The following is a 21,060-nucleotide window of genomic DNA, read 5'->3' on the forward strand; positions in this document are numbered from 1 at the left end:
TACCACGCAGTTAAAAATAAGTTAGTGATTTTTTATGCTGGAAAGTTTAAAACTGTTTCTTCACGTAGATTGTTGTCTTGGGTTATATATCCAAGGGTCTCGGCATCAAATACCTTCTGAAACCTGCGGATACTCGGAGTGCGAGGTGGCTAGGGAAACGAACTGGTCCTATTACCATGAATATGTGATATCAAACTACTCTCGCTCAAAATCAAAATGCATACTTTAGCTCTTATTGTATTTATGTTCAAAAAAGAAATTATTTCAGAATAGAACTGATACAATCCTATGTACAAATAACGAAAATAAGTCCAAATACAACCGATAACTAATTATTTCAAAATTGTATTTTTTTTTTCTTTTGGCAGAATAATTTCTGAATACGGCCTTGTGGTAATCCGACTCGTCCAGTAATATGGTTTACGGGGCTGGCGAAATTCGATCGGCTTAAAAAATATTGTCAGCTTAAAATGAAAGACTTTTCAGTAATAAGTAGGGCCTATTTTTATTTACTTATTTGGTGGGGTTGTGTCTGAGATTTTTATCCAGTCAAAGACTTGTTGGAGAGTTTTGGAATTAAATAAGTGCAATATATTTGTGTATCGTTTCATGTACGTCAATGGCAACCCCATCCTCACACCCTTACCATTGGTTCCCCTACGATATCACACCCCAGTTCCCTGTCTATTTAATTTAGTTTATCACCCTCTCTCTAATAATAGGGTGGTTTCCTATTATTTTTTTATTGCCTAAATCGAAAGATTATTACTCCTGGAGTACGTATTTCACGATTTTAGATTTTTACATGACGATATCTATTTTTCGCGATTAAATGAAAAGTGAAAATTTTCAAGCGCGCGAAAACGCTACGCGTAAGTATGAATGCCGGGAAATGTCTCCGTGTGGCGTATTTCTGGTTACCGCTGCCGCCCTATGAGGTGACCTTGAGGCGAGTTGAGCGCTGATACGACGCAGACTGCTAGCGGGTAGCTGAGTACCCTGCTGGCTGGAAGCGCTTGGCTTAAATAAGGATTATTAATACCTTATCAAATGAAGAAAACTTTCCGACCTTAGCCAGTTTTAATAAGTGATTATTAAGACATGTTTCCCTGAGCTCTGCGCCTCATGCATGCATTGGTAACCTCAGACGACGTATAACTCCTATCTTCTCGTATAGAAACTAGGTCCCTGTGACGTCACGTGGAGTGGCATCGCATGGGCGCCAATCTGGCCCTTTTCAAATGAGGATAAAAATGGACCATTGCCATTCGTCTAAACCGGTATTTCTAAAACCAAATAATTTGTATATTATGAATACAGTAATGGTGGGTAACGAATCGCAATCAAAGACTTTCGTTTTCTTTGATGAAGGAAACTACCCTATTGCCACTGGGTTGATGGCATATAAATAAATGTCACGAAATCGTCTACGGTACATAAATGAAACATGACGCACTAACTCAGTAATTCAATCCGCAGGTTGGTTTGGATAAGCGAGAGCAGAGTTCACCTCTGATATGAGCCAAAGACGTGTAACATTACACAGTCATGATAGGAGGACCAGTTCGTTTCCATCGCCGGCTTACTCTCCGAGTATTTGTTCTTGCTCCGCATGCCTATGCAGACATTTGAACCCGAGACCCTTCGATTAATAAGCCTAAATGCCTAATCACTTCAGTTCATACACTTGGAATACGCTTCGTATTTTCTCTTCTTGTCCCTATACACTGTTTTCGGGCGTGTATAGATCAATTTTACGTGTTTGAAGCATGTATTCTTTATTTATGTTAAAAAAATTTTAATGTAAAAATCAGACTTTTCCGATAAAATATGAAAGAAAAGGAAATTAAATGCTGCTAGTTTTAAACTGCACAAATATAAAATAATTTTAAGTTTTAATACATGGAACTAAGTTGTATTTTTTTCTCGGACTGCCCCTAAAGGTAACATTGGACCTGAACACTAAGAGGTCAATTTTCACTCTAATAAAGAAACGCTTCTGTAATCCCTATAATTGAGTCGATATGTAGTGCTGGAGGTAGGGATGTATTTCGAGGAGACGTCCGACAGCTGAGGCTATTTTCGCCATAGGGAAAGCAGGGGAAATCAGTGTGGAGAGAAACCCGGCGTCAACATTAGCCTGCTCTGAACAGATGGCGCCAAGTTGGCCACAGCACAGCATCCCATCCTGCGGACTTGATGTCCCCTCTACATAATACCCAACTAGAGATCGGGAAGCTTCACTGAAAAATTCAATCACCACCGGGATTTGAGCCCAGGCTCACGGGGTGGGAAGTCATCACTCCAACCGATCTCTACCCGATCCCATATAACGTCATCGTTACTTCGCAAGTGATATTCCAATTCTGGTATGATCCAGAATTGCAATTTCCAGCCTCCCTTTTGCAGCTTTGGGTGCAATGAGCAAAAACGCCGAAATGAGAACTCAAAAGTTACAGTCTTATCGTCAGACTTTCACACTCACAAAAATACCTCCCATTTTTGTTGATTGTGGCCCAGAATTCTCTGATTATACGCATGTGAATGAAAATATCGGCTAAAAATAAATACAAAGAAAACTAATATGTTAGTATACACCAAGAGAGAATAGACCAGAACCAGCATTAAACTAGGAAAGTAAAAAAATTGAAGTGGTCAAAGAATTTTAATACCAAGAAGTCGTATTACCTGCGATGGGCAATGCAAGATAGTCAATACACTAGCAAGGCAAAAAGACGAAAAGCGTTAATTTTCTAATAAGTATATTCATTAAATATTCCTGTAAAAATAGCATAAAATGTTGCACATGTAAACAATATGCACAGGTTTTATTTGGTAGATTTTTTAAATCATGATGGTAGAGGTACACGCAAACTTTTGTAGTTTTCCCCGCAATCAAACTTACATCGACCTAGGCTTCTAAGTATAGTTACAATTTTCAAGGTCCTTGAGAATCATACTTCATACCTTGAGAATGACGGTTACCCGTTGAAACCTAGGTCAGCGTGAGTTTGATTTTATTGTGAAGAATACAAAATTTTGTGTCTTCTTCAACCACCATAAAAGTTACAATTGTTAAGCATCCAAGTTTTTTTGTGACTTTTGAGTTATTACGCTCATATGGATGTATGTATATTTTTTTAAACGGCATGTGTATTCGTATTGTGATCGAAAATTTGACTACAAACCTGAATAATTCTCGAAGCAACTCAATTATAGATAACTGGAATCATTGGTTTTTTATATTCAGTTTCCAGAAAACATGGTACGATAAGATTAAGTATTCAATAACCACTCATTAAAACACTACATGAAGACCAAACGATTTCAAAAGTGGCATGTATTTTTCATCTATAATACTTCAGTTTTCCACAGATCTGAATTATTCTCCACGCATCATCATTATTTCTCGCTGAAATATGTGGCCTTATAGAGTTCATTTCCAAAATAAATATTTATAGGAAAGTCTTTTCATTGAATATCAAATGGTTAGAGCACGATAACAAGGATATATTTTGAAAAAAAGCATTTACTTCGCCTCACTTTCGTATCTCTTTCTCTCTGCCTTGAGCTTTGACGTCAAAAAAGGGGGACATGTGATGAAAAATTCACCTACGCAAATTGCATTGTATTACTTATAGATTTTTCCGAAGTTTCGTGTCCACTGTAGCCCCATTCACTCAGATTCATTTAAATTCACTCAGAGTAAATTGACTTAAGTAACAGCATAGGTTTCTCAATATCTCGGTCATACTTCAAATTTTGAGTGATGACACATGTCATCCATGCGTATCGTTTTTCTTCAAAACGGTATTTATATACCTGCCGGAATATATTATTTTACTACAAATCCGAATTTTTCTTCTAGTGCCTGCTATCGTTTTAGCTAACGTAAATCTGTGTTTGAAAAAGCCTAATTAATTGATTCTTATTTGGAAAAGCGCAGTCGGTAGCGAAAAGTGCGGTCGGTATATTGTGGCCATAACATTTGAGTTTTCCTAATAATAAGTGAACGTAACTACAAATTCAAAGTTACTCTGAAGGTAACCACAAATTCAAAGAGACTCTTCAGAGTAATTATTTTTTAAACTCGGTAAAAATACATCGGTTTCCATCATTTCTTAAATACTCATGTAATATGGTATTGCATTAATGAAACTTGGGTTGCTTGGAACTTGAGTTGAACTATCACTTTCGTGAAATTCAGCCTCGAAGAGTAGATTACCTTGATAGGTTTTTCAGATAAAAGTAACTGTAGTAGGTGACATAAAGTAAAAAGACATCACGTAAATCCACCAGATTTTCATGGTGATGTCTTTCATGGTATAAGCATATTTTCCACCAATTTTTACTTATGCATGACCCGCTTTGATATTTATTAGATCATTATTTAGGATTTTTATAATGCCATTTTCTTCACTTCATCGTGGAATATGTGTATCTATCATAAGCTATGGCATACTGAGATGCGGCAGGATAAAGCTCACCTCATGCCAGAAGGCATTTCTGGAAACGGAGAACTCCTCTACAACCACGGGTTCCCCTTTTCCACTCCTCAACACCGACAAGCTTTCAGCCTCCCTTCCTCGACCCTCCACACCACGGAGGCAAGAGGATTACGGCTGTCTGACGATGCGGATGATTGAAAATTTTCGTTTCAGGAAGTTGTAGAGTAAATATGGCCGACCGTTCGTTGACGAACACGACTGCCGACAATCACACAACAATCGGAGTAGAGAGCGAGGCGCGAACTTAGCGGTACGCGCAGCACACAAAGCACAACAGTCGAATAACAGTTCTCCAAAACAGGGTATTCGCGGGAACTGGCGCTCTTCTGTTCTTGCTCACTTGTGCTGCGGCCCGCGTTCGTCGCGGAGCACGATGCGTTTGACTTCAGATGAGGACACTGACCAACATCTCCCCCCCACTCTTCCTTATTCCCCCATGATGCCCCACTATCCATTGGGAAAAAAGCGCTGTGGGTGACCTGACCTTGCGAGACTTGAGGCTAGCAATAGTTCTTATCTCGTTGTCCCACCGACATAGGACGAGTTCACTCACTATTGCAGCTGATGAGCTGATCTTTGGCGGTCAAGAGTTGAGGCTGAGAATATCGGGAAGACATTCTGACGTGAATTGGGTTGAGGTACCGAAAACTCACTTCGAACTTTGATGATCGGTATTAAATCATGGAAGCAATTTGGAGTGGCAGGTTTGAGTCCCGTTCAAGTCACATTATTTTATTTCATACCGATTGTTTACGATTGCCGTTCAGATAAACTGGAATCTGCACTCATTTGAAAGTGCTGGGGCCATGATCCAAAATTCCAATCCGATCTAATTTACATCATAGAGTAATTTCCATTAAGAGGTATTAACCAGACACTATTTCGCAATCAGAATTCTATCTAACTATTTCGCAATCAAAGACAAAACGCATGAAAATTATTCGCATGAAAATTATTCCTTTAATAAATATTTCTGTTCCCACTTTTACTGGTAGTTGAAGTCCACTGCGGTTCCTCAATATTCATCCAATGAAATTCAACTTCAGTGATATCATAAATTTGGTGCTACCTCAGCATTTATTCCCATAATGGTCACACAACATAGTTACAATGGAATTGAGAATATCATGAATCTAGTTATAATCCTTATCACTCCGTCTCTCCTACATTGAAGAGAGTTCACTATTGCGGCTGACGTGCAGATCTTTGGCAGTCAAGAGTTGAGATTGATAATATCGGAAAGTAATTCTGGTGTGAAATTTGATTGAGATACCAAAAGATTCGGGATTACCTTCCGGAGAAACTGGATACCTTGCCAATACGGAAGTGTTTCATTCTATTATTCCCATTCAAACGAATTTATCGGAGCATAGTAGACATCTAGAGAGAGTGAAAAGAGTAAAAAAATCAACTAGTGGATAGTTTCAAAGACGTTTTCAATGTTTAAAATTGAAGCTAGCAGAAGCCTGTTTACCTATGCGGCCACCATATAGTAATCTACCGCTTTTTTGTGTTTCCCTCCGGAGTGCTTATTTAATAAGTCTTCAATTTGCTGTACTCTGAGGTTGCCGAAGCATTCAGAAGGTACTCTATAATTATGAATTTCATCGGCATAATGCATATGCTGAATTCCAATCAAAGTGAAACACTACAGTATTTACGAATAAAACATTTATTCACTAAAGGACATCTTAGCGACGTAATAGCTTGCCGGAACGTGCTACCTACGTACGACCAAAGGGCTCGTCCTTTGATGCGACCGAGTACGAACTACAAACCAAAACATATCGCTCATTGCTGCATTATGCTGAGGGATATGCCTAAAATTTAAGCATAAAAATATTTATTTTCCAAAACTAACCGTTTTAGTAACTTTTAAGCTTTCCTTGAAAATCTTTCAGCCTGCAGGAAGGTTGAAGGAATCAATTGGGCAGCGGGATGGAGGATGAAATGTGTCGACAAAAAGCTCCAATTTTGATGTAATATTCTTGTATTATTACTTTGCATACATTACTCGCTAACCCTGCGAACTTCGTACAGCCTAATAATCGATGAAAAGTTTAGTCACACCATTTATAAATCAAGAGCGGCTGCAATAATTAATGATTTTTGACTTATTATAATAATATAAGAAAAGAATTCACAAAACTACAAAAATAAGTAAGGCTTACAATGGTTTGTTAGAAAGACAATTTTCTTTGTTCAATCTATATAGGGTTGACAGGGGCACCTATATGAGGATGTTTTTATAAGGAAATTTCTAATTTTCATGTTTTAACTTAGGAAATTTTAGACTGTGGTCTTATCAAGCATTTAATAAAGTCAAAATTTTATGCATTCAGTTTTTGGCCTATTTGCTTTTTAAACGCAAAAAAAGATTTTAGACCTAAGTCTGTAGCGTAAACTTGACCCGTTCTTGGTGCAAGTTTACGCAACGCTCGAACGATGCTTGACTGACGCTTAAAATCTCTTGATAATAGCCTCTATGGAGCAGCATCAATATATCATGACTTGTGGCGCGCTATAGTTTTAACTCGGCTCGGAAAAGTGCAATCCATAAACGTTCCCCGGTATCTCCAACACATCCGGCATTGTTCTCTTGACTCAACTATCTTCTAACAACAGTTTTTATTTCATTATCAGGCGCAAGAACAAATAAAGTGGATGGTTTACCAGCACGTGAACATGCCACATATATTTTACCATTAGAAAAATATGGGTTTTTTTATATTAAGACCACAAACACTCACCATGTGTTTCGTTAATTGTCATCGCGAATGCAACTCGAATCGGAAATTGAGTTCGTTCAAACTCAAAGGGCATATCGGTTGGGATCATGGAAATCCTCTGAATATTAACTTCCTCTTATTTGAATTTTCCTTTGAGTATAGTAGCTTCAATCACATTGAATATTTAGTGTTTTTTATCGCCAAACGCGTTCCATTGCATAGTTTGAGTTGGTTTAGGTTTCGAAGCATCCCTCTACCTCCTTACTAGCCGAATGTGCCTTCTTAGTGATTCTCAAGGCCGTTTTACACGGGGCACGGAATTGCACGGGTTAGAGATGCATTAATTTCTAAAATGGCGTGGAATTGCGCGAATGCATGAACGAAATTAGAACAGGGGCTATTTTGCCGTCTCGCATCCACGCATTCTCGCATGTGTTCCAGCAATTCACCGCTTTACACGACGTAATTTTGACTGCGCCTTCGCACGTACTTCACATTGCGCATTTCCGTATACCGTGTACAACGGCCTTCAGTGATTCAAGGAAACATGTTTTTGTCCTAGCAGATCATTAAGAATGGATAAAGAGTGGATATTAACGCTTCAGAGGAATTTCACCGGGTCATTAGCTAAAGGTTTGCATGCGTGACAAGGGGTATTCTCTCAATTAAAATTCGTGTAAACATCGTCAACTAGATAAGTTATTTTAAAATCCCATGGAACTCAAATAAACAGATTGATAAAACTGAATAAAATCTCTTAGGGCGTTTATGTTCAGATGAGGAGGCAGTAGTAGGGAAAGTGTATGTGTAGCATTTAGAGCGAAACAATGATTTAGAGGATATTATCCACGGAGATAAAATATATTTAAATACAAAATCAGCTTCAACCTTACTCATCTTCAACCTTTAGCATTGAGCCAATATAGTGATCACGGTATAAAGATAAGTTTTGGGGGATACATTAGAACGAGTTCGGTTTGGCATTAATGTAGTACATGTAAATACATGAACTTGAAATTCTTCATTTCTAACCCCGTAATATTAATACTATCCGATTTTTTAGTTAGCTATCAGTGACCTAATCTTTCGCTGAAAAGCTGTCGAAGGAAATTTGGTACCTTCATATGCAAACTTCACATGACTTTTAATTGCATTTTGATTTTATCATCGCATTAATAAAAATAAACTATCGCAAAAGATGTCACGAATAAACATTTATGTCGTAACTCTCGCACACCAAAGTTTTCAACGAAACATCGACTCCGCATAAATGAAAATAATGCCCGTATTTAAAGAATTTATAATTGAAAATTGAAACCTGAAAGAGAACCGAGCATTGGTCGAATTCAGCCAAGCTATCACGAGAAATACGTACAACGCACGAATTCACGATTATTAATACTTTTAGGGAATATTGGTATAAAATACGAATGTGTATTAAATAGCGCAGTTATGTTGGTAACCTCAGCCTTAGAGCTCGTGATAAACGGACTGTTTCGCGTCGAAAAGTTACTAACTGGGAGTTTCCTTTATGAAAACCCGTGAGATCACTGCGTTGGAGTAAGACTATTGCGAAAACAGCTGGGATGCTTTCCAAAGCAGTGTTTACTGTGAAGATATGGGTGAGTGGCCAGGACTCAAACTTTGTTCAATGGCGAAACTTATTAGAAAAAACTATTTATTTACGTTGGGTTTCTAGGGTGAAATCATGAAATGCACTTTTTACTATACTCTCTATTTCCAAACCACTTTCAGATAATTTTTCGTTATTTTTAAGTTACCAGAGGAAATTTACCGTATGGATGATCATTTTTCATATAAATATTTGAATCAATATAAATCCATAATATAAACAGATATAAACAATAAAGCTCGAAGCAAAAGGGCTGTTTCCAAATCATTTCTTGTCTATTTCAAAAGTTCATAAGCCAAGAGTATTTATTTGACGTCGTTTGATTATTTTTGCCGTTATTATGTTTCCTGATAATTTTAAAATGAAAATTTCAATCGCGAGATAAACACATGGATATCTTGACACTCCTTATGTCTTGTACTAATGAAAGGGTAATCACCCCTGTATAATAACTTCATGTATCTCCGAGAGTAGAGTTCCCGAAATGATGACATTAGTTAAGTTGATTAAAACCGCACACCCTTCGCAATTTAAAATACGTTTCTGTGACATTTAACTTACAATATCTTTAGTGCCACCGTTCTGAGCTTTTTCAAACAAACTTAAATTACACCGTTAATTTTCAAGTAAATAGGATTCCTTAATTTAATACCAAATCATAACGTAAAGAATTGTGCACAAGGTGTGTGCGAGAGGATAGGAACATGCAACGTGAGATCATTAAGGGCCTCCTATAAGCAAGAAAAGCTAAGAAGGTAATCCAAAACATTGAATTTCGGCGTCCTAGGAATCAATGAAATTAAGTGGTTTAGGAGGGAAACTTTTAAACTTCTTCTTGCCCTAGGGTGGGCACTCAGAAAAACTTAGAGATGGATAGCAAAACGAAAAATAAAAGTGGGGAACTTTCGGGGAAAGGTTGTTACTCACGAATTTTCGATGGGACGATGACCATCTTTCTCAAGTGAGAAGAGGAGGGAAAGTGAGGGCATGAGGAAGGGTGCAAAGCAGAGGGCAAAGATGGAGGGAGGAAAAACGGTTGACGGGGAATTATTGTGTTCTAGTGGGCGCGGTTGATTCCTGGTCCAGAAAACGCACGCATATATATATTTATAAAACTTAAAGATTGATAGAAAAACGAAAAATAAAATAAAAGTGAGGAACTTACGGGGAAAGGTTGTTTCTACAAATTTTCGATGGGACGCAGCCCATCTTTCTCAAGTGAGAAGAGGAGGGAAAGTGAGGAAAGGGCACAAGGAAGGGTGCAAAGCAGAGGGCAAAGATGGAGGGAGGAAAAACGGTGGACGGGGATTGGTCGTGTTTTTTCTAATGTGCGCGGTTGATTCCTGATTCAGATAACGCACGGAAAGCCCAAATACATGCCTGCTCCAGATCCTTCAGCTCTAGGGGGGTGGTGGACGGGGGAGGGATGCCCATATTCCTACTTTGTAGCACTCGTCAAATAATGATTTATGGGAGGAGGCATGAACGGCAACTGGAAGGGAAGCAGAAACAGAAGAAACGCTATTGCACGAGGAGCGATGCCCGTTCATTCGGATGCAAAGGGGAGTGGTGGATAAGCCGATGTAAAAGGCGGGGCATTTCTGGCATAACAGTATATATACAATGTTTTTTGTTGTGCAGGAAATGTCAGACATTGAGGGGAGAGGGAAGGCAAGGAATTGATCGGGAAGAGGTTCGGTGATGAGGATGCGACAAGTCTTGCATCTTGCACGGTTGCATGGCGAGGGTTGTGGTTTAGCATGTGTAATTTGCTCGGGCAGCGGTTTTGTTATATTTAAAATGTTGGCCAGATTTGGAGGTCTTTTAAAGACGAGTGAAGGGTATCGCGGGAAGAATCTGGAAGTGGTTGCATTGTCAGAGAGGATGGGGAAAAGGTCTTTTAGGGTCATCGGTGTCGCGTACATCAAAATCCTCATCGTCTTCCATTCCTCTTGCGTCTTCGATAATACCTTCTGCCATCCCTTAAGAAAAGATCGAGAATGTTTTACTGCATCAAACATTGATAAGGTGTGGGAATTATTTATATACATACCATTTAATATTAATACCACAAGATCCCTTTTAGTACGGGTACACGATAAAAATTTAATTATTCCGTATCGGCGATACAGAAAATCTTACCATCAAAGGCCTTATGGTGAGCTGAAGTAATGGCTGGATCTTTGACGGGAGCGGCGTCGGTTAGTCCTCGTTCTGTTTAGAAAGGATAATATTGATTTAGATTTGATGCGAAATTCGATAATATATTAAGAAAAAAGTTGATATGGATGAACATTCCGCAGTTAAATGTGTATATATAGCAACTCACCCGATCGGAAAAAGGTGATGCCGATGACCAAGATTCCTACGAGGAGGAAGGCTTTTGCGTTGACAACCATCTTGTCTGCAACACGGAATACGCTTTGGCTTGATCTTGAAGATCGAATGCGAGGAGCACTGTGAAAGCCCTCAGCCTATATTCACTGAGGATCACCGTAGACCCATATCGCCCACGTTGACGACTTTTTGTCCTCAATTTGATCACGTGATTTCGGTGATTCATCGGCGTGCGATTCATTGGTTCACTCAACGGCAGCAAACTAACTAGCGGAAATGAGCGTCATGATCAGCACGGCAATGAATCACAGAAATCACATGATCAAATTGAGGACAAAAAGTCATCAGCGTGGGCGATATAGGTCTACGGTGATCCCCATCCCATATAAGCCGAGAGCTTTCACAGGGCTCCTAGCTTTCGATCTTCGAGATCAAGCGAAAGTGTATTCCGTGTTGCAGACAAGATGGTGGGCAACGCAAAAGTCTTCCTCCTCGTTGGAATCTTGGTCATCGGCATCAACTTTTTCCCATTGGGTGAGTTGCTATATATCAAAATTAACTGCGGAATGTTTCTCCATCTCATTCCTAGACCTTTTGATAAGGAATCATCTTTTAAAATTGTTTAATATTTTTTAAATCTATCAACTGCACAAGTAACAACCAGTTTTGGACTATTCAAAAATTTATATTTACTACCATTGGAAAATTGCCGCAACTAACCCTATATTCATTTCTTCTTGTTGCCTTGTCCTCCTTAATACATGAAGAATAGATATAACGCAAATTATCCCAAACTTCTTTTCCTTTGCAATAAAGTTTTTCTTGATACGATTTTCTTTCAATCAACTTGTTTCCGTTATATCCAAACTCAAAATAGTTATTAGCAAATTGGGTTCTATAAATGGAGATTGGCTCGTTTTAGTCGTACTTCATTTGTTGCGTTTGAGTTTTTTAATACGAAAACCATTAAAAGAGTGAATTTAAAGTTTGTGATTTAGGCGAATGTTTTGTATGGTGGGATAGATATGGAGGAATACTGAAAAAATGGAAAATCATGACCTATGTTAAAGCAAATTAAATTGGTTTTCGATGCATCAATTTTTTAATTGAAAAATAACTGTTTGTGACTGTAATAATGTAAGAAATGCGTATTCTTTACTATTTAAGCCATTCATTCAAAGCTGTTGCTAGTGTCAAATTGGAAACTAATTTTTTTTTCTTAATTTATTGTCAAATTTCACATTAAATCTGAATCAATATTATCCTTTCTAAACAGAACGAGGACTGACCGACGCCGCTCCTGTCAAAGATCCAGCCATTACACCTGTTCACCATAAAGCTTTTGATGGTAAGATTTTCTGTATCGCCGATACGGAATAATTAAATTTTTATCGTGTACCCGTACTAAAAGGGATCTTGTGGTATTAATATTAAATGGTATGTATATAAATAATTCCCACGCCTTATCAATGTTTGATGCAGTAAAACATTCTCGATCTTTTCTTAAGGGATGGCAGAAGGTATTATCCAAGACGCAAGAGATGAGGATTTTGATGTACACGATGACAAAACTAATGAACGTGGTGCGCGGGTCGCAGACTTTGAAGATACAGATCACCCTGCACCAGCCGCAGAAGGTGTTGGTGCATGGGACGCTGGTGCCAATAATAAACAGAAGCGTATAGGCAGGGGAACTGTAATCGATGTTCACAACTGAAATCATAATTGTCCATAAAGGCCCACATTGTATCCATGTCTAATGATACCCGGTTAAAAATCTTAAAAAGTAATTTCATTTTTTTATTTATAAATTTAACTAACGGTCTACATCACCTTAACTGTCTGACCTGAACTCTGATTTCAAGAGCGAATTGAACGCCCTACGGAAAACATAATGTCCCTTTTAGGGTCTAAGCCAGTCGAGCATTACCTTCTTTCACCGTCTCACATATCTTTGCCACGTACCAATATCATTCTTACTACTCTTAAAGAAAAAAACCTAATCCCTCTAAACGTATCCTTACAAAACTCTCCAATGGGACGTATCAATATATTCGTAGATGCCTATCTCCATTTTTCGTTAAGTCTCTTCCATCATACGTCATAGCCTCCCATTACTTTCTTTCTAAGCTCTAATCTATTTCCCTCCATCCCAATTATCTTACTATCATTGACACCAAGGATGTAAGTTTATTTTATACCCCTATTCCATATTCGAGTGAATCGCTCCTTTCAATTTCTGCCTCTGACTAGGATCATCATTTTAAATGCCCAGCACCGAATCTCTTTTTGATCTCTCCTATTTATTCTAAACCTTAATGTCATCCCTTTTTAACAAAAAAGCTACCGGAATGTGTCGGCATGTCTTTTCGGGCTAGGGTTAGGCTTTCTTACACAAATCTTTTGCAATGCGTGATTGAATAAAATTTATTTTAGGATTACCCTCAAAAGACCCTTCTTTACCTTAGATATATTGACGATAAATTCCTTCTCTTAGTCTCACGACGTCTCCCTAAATAGCCTTCTCTCTTCATCTAACTCGTTTGCCTCTTATCTTATAATTCTTCTCTTCCATTTCATCACCAACTTCATCATTATATGCGTAGACATTTATATATGAAGCCATAAAGTGTACAATATCTATGATCATATTGCGGCCGCAAAAATTACACTGAGTCCTCTACACCAGCAGCCATCCACACACCAAGCGTTCCGTCCCATATTATCCCTCAATATGTAAACACAGAATATGATATCTCACCGGCGATCTTTAAATGTTCTTCTCTACCTTCAAAGCTAACTTCTACGCCGCGAGTACCCTAAAAAATTATAAAAATAAAAATTGAAAGAAATCGTATGTTACTAAATAACATCGCATGGATAAAAAAATCCTTCCCTCTTCATCTGAAATATCTGCCCCGATGCTTATTTACACTCTCAAGTAAAGCGTAACTAAAAGGATGCTACTCATCCCTATTAATACTCTTGGTGCAAAAATTTCTTCGGGGGTATGCGTAAGTTCATCCCGTGCGCGATATACAGAAATCATTGTTTCCATTGTTTGCAGTTATATATGTTTACCATCATCAGATATGCTATGTTCTTTTACCTAAAAATTCTACCATGTGACCATGAATTTCCAGTTCCAATTTTCCCCCTTCTCTGGGCACTATACTTCCTGAGCAACACCGGGTGGCCTGCTAGTAATCAATAAATTTCAAATGACATTTCTGTCACAAATTATGACAAAAAAATTATCATCCTCTTAGTTCAATGGAGTGCACGTATTTTTTCTGGTATGACCGCGTTGTGAATCTGTTATTATCCGAAGTTTCGCGGCCGTTGCAGGTGACTTTTTTCTCAGGAATGTGCCTACATTCCATTGAAAGGTATTAACATATATCGGTAGAAGAAGAGGTAGGAGAGGAAGAAAATATTTATAATTTTATTTTAGAAATCAAGTTCATCAAACCAGGATCTTTCGTGTTGTTGAATTGGTGTGTGAACCTATTATGTGCCTATTAGAACCACTGTCCCTAATCAGCTACGCATAGGATCCTACTTTCAAGTCTAATAAAATTAAAAATACTCGTAGCTCTCACTTTGCTGCATCATACTCTGCATGAACCATTGAAAATATCTTACACTGTAAATTTAGCTGAATTCCTTCAGAAAAATCTACCAGCTACGGCCACGAAACTTTGAGCAAAACCTAGTCAGTATGCGTGGAACACCCGAAAACATCAAATACAGCTGCAATGACCAGCGAAAGCTTTCCCCTTCCCTTCGCTTCCCCCGCTCTTTTCAATGCAGGTCCACAGAGGGATAGGCGCGTTTCTAATTTTAAAATCTAGAAAAAAAGGCAGGGTCTTATGTACAAATTTAATTGGAATGTTCATGTACAAATTGAGGTCAGAGGACCTCTTTAAACAGAACATTGGAAGTAATTACACTATCCTCTGTTAAACGCACATGATGACTCATACTTACATATCAACAGGAGACTTGAATGTGGAATCAGCCGTATTTTGATAAAATTTATTTAAAGAATGCGAGATATTGTTGCAAATGAACAAATGTTTCAGTTTGTGCGTCGTTAACGTCAGGAATATTTACCGGTTTTTGTTTTTTTTTTGTTTTTTTGTTTTTTTTAATTATTTAAAAACCAATTTTAGGAAACAATAGCAATATTTAGGAAGTAAGGTATGCCGTCGCATGTTCTCTGATAAATTCTGTGCATTTTGGTACCTCATTTGTAGAGTTTGGTTGCGTATAAATTGAGAAAAAGGTATCTATACAGTAGAAATAACATAGAAGATTACTATAGATAGAGGGTAGAGTATTTCTGCTAACGTGCAATGATTGCCCCCACCCACGCCCTGGATAGGGGCATTCTACCGAGGCGGGACTCGAGCCCGCGACCTTCGGTTTGCTTGGCGAGGACTTCACCTCGCCGCCACCAAGGCCGGCATTATACAGCTTTTAAACGAATTGGGCTGGAAGCCCTTAGAGGCTCGGGCTTGAGCAGTTGAGAACAGATATCTTTAAGAGTAACGCGGAGAACATCATCTTGGAAACTTAAAATTTTCTGTCTTCCAGAAAATACAAAATAAGAAAGCTACTCGTATTTTGCCCAGCGGATGGATATAGAAATTTGATTTATCCCCAACAATAAATGACTTAAATGAATCCTGGGTGGTACTCGCGGATCTCCTATTATTTATTTCTTTAGCGGCTACGATCGGCTCAAATAGCTAAGCATAAAAAACTTAACAATTGATCAATCCACATTTTGTGCCCCCTAATAGGGTCGTTCACCTAAAACCGAAGTCGCATTTAATTTAAATTCTTCGGTATATTGAAGAGAAAGATAAGTTACGGCGAAACAAAACACTCCCTAACTTATAAGTATCTGGCGATATTCTATGAAACTGTGTCACATGATGACCAAAAAAAACTATTTGTGGGTCATATTGAAATCCGTTAGCGGACCAATTCTGTGGGCAGTACTAACAGTTATCTATTCTCACGTATTAAATAGACGAGTAGGTTATTGCCCATTATTATCATGAGTCGTTGCCGTCATTAGATCGAAACGGTAGCTAAGACCGAGGACTGCTAAAACGTGGCGACCTCCTCGGCATGAGTCGGTGACGTCATCAACTCATCTTGTGCGAACTGATCAGAGCCGTCGATTTTTCGACGCGAACAGCACGAGAAGAAGACGACGGATCCTAGCTCGGAAAAATGTAGGTCTTTTCATTTTTTCAACTATATCACCTACGACAATAAAAGAAAACAAGTGAGAGAGTTCGTTTTTTAACTAACATGGATGTGGTCTATAATGTCATAACTTTTTTATCAATAAAGTAGGATAAAAGCGTTTGTTTTGGATCATCTCCTTACGAGGTCTTTAAAAATAATAGGCGAACTTTTGTTTTTAAATCTTTATAATTAACTTCACATATTATTTATCATTGTCCCATTGAAAGAACTCAGCTACCCTTTTCACGTCACCGAATTCTATTTCGGAAATTTTAAAAAAATGCAAAGGGATATGGTGAAAACGAAGGCTGAGGGAAGACACTTATTTTAATTTTGACACAAAACTGATGAATTGACAAAGCTGAATATGCGGGGGCATTGTCGCGGAGGAGGAAACATAAGTTGTCACGCCAAAACTTTGGTCGCTTCTTGCGATTTGTTCACGCAACGGTTGTAAAACGCTTTGATAGTACACACGATTCACCGTTTCGCCTCGAGGCAGGTATTCAAAAAGCATAATTCCGTCGAAATCTCTTTCTTGGAGCGTGGATATTCGTTGCCAATCCGTCGTGAAGATTGTACCTCCATCTCGTTGACGAAGGTAATCGCAAACCCGAACCCGTGAACCTTTGCATCACCATAGTTCAAGAATCCTCGAACAAATTTCCCGCAATGTTCTTTTTCCTGATCGGTCATCAAACGGGGAACATACTTTGCTGCAACTCGATGGATTTTTCAGCCAAAACATCATGGCACAATGCAATTGAAATCCACATCTCTTTATAAAGTTTCATAAGAGTAGATCCGCTATTTCCAGGCATTATTTCATTGACTTTCCCAGCGTGGGTGCCATCAGTTTAAGTCGAAGGCCGTCTCGGTCGAGGGTCATCTTCATTGCTTGACGACCACTTTTAAAACGATAAAGCCATTAATAGTATTGTGTATGGCTCAGAGAACCATCTTCATAAACTATTTCAAATTTTATCATTTTTCTTTGAGAGTTTTTCCCAGTTTCGCGCAAAATTTCACGTTGCAACTTTACTCCCAAATATCTCACATAATTAGAATTGTCACCATCACGACGCGTCGCAACGCCTCGGTAGCTTAACTGGCTATATTACTCGACCGGAAATCGGGGAATCGGGATTCGATTTCCGGTTAAGGCGGATGATTTTTTTCTGTGGATTCTTCGCGCATTTTAAACCTAATAATTTTCTGCCATAACAGTCGTATACATAGCAAGTTCATTCAGTATTCTACACCAGTAATTAAACCTCAATTTTCTACGCATTATCTATTAGTTCGAATTGCTCTTCTTGGACGAGAATTTCACAAAGAGCGATATTTTAAACAAGTTTTTTTTAACGAAAAACATCGTGCCTCTGTACGCGCGTCATTAAATGTCTGGGATCTTAGAGACGAAGAATCTGTTTAATAAAGCCTCATCGTGCTTCTGTGATTATTCTGGTTCTCGCATCCTTGAGAGAAAAGATTACTTTGCTCACCAGTTAAATTAGCATTGAATTTTCTTCCTCGACCTCAGTTAATAGCTTGGTAAACTTCCACTTCCTTGTTTTGAAACCATGAATTCATTCTAATGTTTGTTTGCGAAGTGTTCACAATGCAATCAATGTTACGCATTAATTACTTACTATCTCCGTGGCGACCCTGCTGCCCCTGTGTTCGTAGTATTGGGCAAGCCACGAGGGTCAGCGTGCTGCATTGCGTCTTTGCAGCGCCAGCGGTGGCGCCTGAAGCACAACTGACGTCGTCCACGCATCATCTATTACGCGTTGATCTCCGAATACAATTTTGCGCAAATTGGGCATGTGCTACATTATAGCGGCCGAGGGTACTGCTTTACGAGCTATTTCCACGCATTAGACCATTGACTTTCCCAACGTGGGTGCCATCAGTTTAAGTCGAAGGCCTTCTTGGTCAAGGGTCATCCTCATTGCCTGACGACCACTTTTAAATCAATAAAGCCATTAATAACATTTTGTATAACTCAAAGAACGATCTTCATAAACTATTTCAAATTTTGCTATATTACTTGGAGAGTTTTTCCCAGTTTCGTGCAAAATTTCACGTTGCACCTTTATTCCCAAATATCACACATAATAAGAATTGTCACAATCTGTACGCCCCATAGAAGCTTAATGTATGTAGTCACTCAGGCGCATTTTTCTCGGTTTTCAGAGATGTTTTTAGGGTGGCGATAAGTGCAAAGTGATCAATTTTTTGCTCAATATTTGCAATGGAGTATGGAGAATAAGCAATTGTTGAGCAGGGTAGATGAGGATATAAATTTACAAAATAAATAATAATTGAAAGGTAGGGTATCTGGCTGAGACATGTGATCAGAGGTAATGGCATTCTGAAGGCAGTCTCGGAGGGAACGGTGGAAGGGACCAGAAGAAGTGGAAGGAGAAGGCTGAAGTTAATTGACAATTTAAATACGGGAAAATATAGATACTCAAAATAAAAGGCCAGAAACAGGAAAGAATAGAGATAGCGTTGGCGCAAAAGACCTGCCGATCGGCAGAATAACAGATGATGATGATTTTCCAAAGCACGGATGGATTATATCGTCACGAATATCGATTTCGGTTACTTGCTTTAATTTATTCATATAAATTCTCCTCGGCCTCGGCGGCGGCGCGGTAATGTCCTTGCCTGCCACACTAAAGGTCGCGGGTTCGAGTCCTACATGGGTATATTGCTCCTATCAAGGGCATAAAATGTTCGCGAAATTCGGATCGCTTTGCCTTCATCAACGAGGGAGGTGGCTTTTTTTTAACCCATTTTATTGCACGATGGGTGGTAACGCCTCTAGTCGACGACTTGAGAACCCTCTACTGAAATTTTTATCGAGTAAAATGTGAAATCAAATCCCGCGGTTGATATTACAAAGTATATTTGCAGCGACTGAGCCGGTAAAATCACTAATTTGGCGTGGAAAAATGGAAATTTGCTTTTTATATAAAAATGGATGCGATCACGAAAATAATCTATTGGACACTAGAGAGAAAATATCGATCTCAGCATCGAAATTTTTTTCTGAATATTTCAACTGATTCATTTTTTATGATTCCGAAATCTGAACTGCCGAGGTAGAATGAGGACTCAAGATAAAGACAAGTTCTACGGCCCTTAGAGCAGGCGATCAAAGGTGTGCTGCAAAAGAATAAGGTGGTTTCATATTATTTTTTTATTGCCCAAATCGAAAGATTATTACTCTTGAAGTACGTATTTCACGCTTTTAGATTGCTAAATGACGATATCTATTTTTCGCGATTAAATGAAAAGTGAACATTTTCAAGCGCGCGAAAACAAGACGGCTAACTATGAATGCTGGGAAAACCCCGTGTGACGTCGTTCTGATACCCGCTGCCGCAAGTGAGGTGACGTTGGGGCGAGGCTTTGAGCGCTGATACGACGCAGGACGCTAGCAGGTAGTAGAGTACCATGCTAGCTGGTAGCGCTTGGCTTAAATAAGGATTATTATTCCCCTATCAAACGAAGGAAACTTTCCGAACTAAGGTATTTTTAATGTGTGATTATTAAGAGATGTTTCCCTGAGCTCTGTGCCTCATGCATGCATTGGTAATCTCAGACTATGTAAAACTCCTATCCACTCGTATAGAAACTAGATCCCTGTGACGTCACGTGGAGTGGCATCGCATGGGCGCCAATCTGGCCTTTTTCAAATGAGGATAAAATTGACCATTGCCATTCGTCTAAACCGGTATTTCTAAAACCAAATAATTTGTATATTATGAATACACTAATGGTTGGTAACGAATCGCAATCAATGCCTTTCCTTTTCTTTGATGAAGGAAACTACCCTGCTGTGTAGGTGTCAAAAGATTAGCTGATGGTAGAATTGAGCGGAAAGCTGCGTGAAGCCAATCTACGGATAATGTCTCCATGTTTCTGGGTTTCACCGCGTGGATTTTCTTTGTGACGACAGTTTCACCGGTATTCCAACCGGCGTCTTCAGGTCGAAACTGTCGTCACAAAGAAAATCCACGCGGTGAAACCCAGAAACATGGAGACATCATCTAGACAACGCCGCGGAAAACTACGCATCAATCTACGGATAGTTGACTATTGATGATAATGTTTTTCACGAGAAACAAACTTTCCTGCAAAACAGTAGGGAAAAACTTTATCTCATCTTGTACAACTTGGCAGTTGGGTGGTATTCATTCTTGAGATTTCAAAGTCATCGCGACGTAGGCATCTCCTCCGATGCGGAAAGGGCGGACGTCGTTTGCAAAACATTTCGATACGGAACGCTCGCCATTGACCCAGTTGATTCAACTTTTGCTCGGGGGAATACGCTGATGAAATGAAATCATTCGAATACTATATTGGGTGATTTGACCTCAGCGCTGTCTTTTCCATAGCACTCGCTTCTATAGTTGCCGGTATACTACTTGTCAGTGGCGCAGTGGCAGTGGCAGTGGGGCAGTGGGGGGGGGGGGGGGGGGGGGGTTGGGGGTTAAACCCCCCCCCCCTCAGAGCTCAGAGAAATTTTTAAGTTTAATCCATTTTACTTAATTGGGTTGATATTACTAATAGA

General features: G+C 39.0%; 1 protein-coding gene and 2 long non-coding RNA genes across 3 annotated transcripts in view; 1 reads left to right on the top strand and 2 right to left on the bottom strand.

Annotated features, from left to right (window-relative positions):
* Window positions 1–4,909, bottom strand: part of LOC124157109 (mitochondrial basic amino acids transporter-like) — a 30,338-nt gene extending 25,429 nt beyond the window's left edge. The window contains exon 1 of the mRNA XM_046531603.1: window positions 4,488–4,909. The gene's annotated coding sequence lies outside the window, so the exon portion shown is untranslated. The remainder of the gene's footprint in view (window positions 1–4,487) is intronic.
* A 5,882-nt stretch (window positions 4,910–10,791) lies between these two features.
* On the bottom strand, window positions 10,792–11,570 carry LOC124156837. The gene is made up of 3 exons (XR_006864400.1): window positions 11,200–11,570; window positions 11,013–11,084; window positions 10,792–10,852 (listed from the first exon to the last, which is right to left on the bottom strand). It is a non-coding gene; the product is annotated as an uncharacterized LOC124156837 (long non-coding RNA).
* A 50-nt stretch (window positions 11,571–11,620) lies between these two features.
* Window positions 11,621–12,749, top strand: LOC124156836. The gene is made up of 3 exons (XR_006864399.1): window positions 11,621–11,741; window positions 12,484–12,555; window positions 12,716–12,749. It is a non-coding gene; the product is annotated as an uncharacterized LOC124156836 (long non-coding RNA).
* Window positions 12,750–21,060: the final 8,311 nt, after the last annotated feature.

This window comes from Ischnura elegans, chromosome 4 (genome assembly GCF_921293095.1).
Source record: "Ischnura elegans chromosome 4, ioIscEleg1.1, whole genome shotgun sequence".
Lineage (NCBI taxonomy): Eukaryota > Metazoa > Arthropoda > Insecta > Odonata > Coenagrionidae > Ischnura > Ischnura elegans.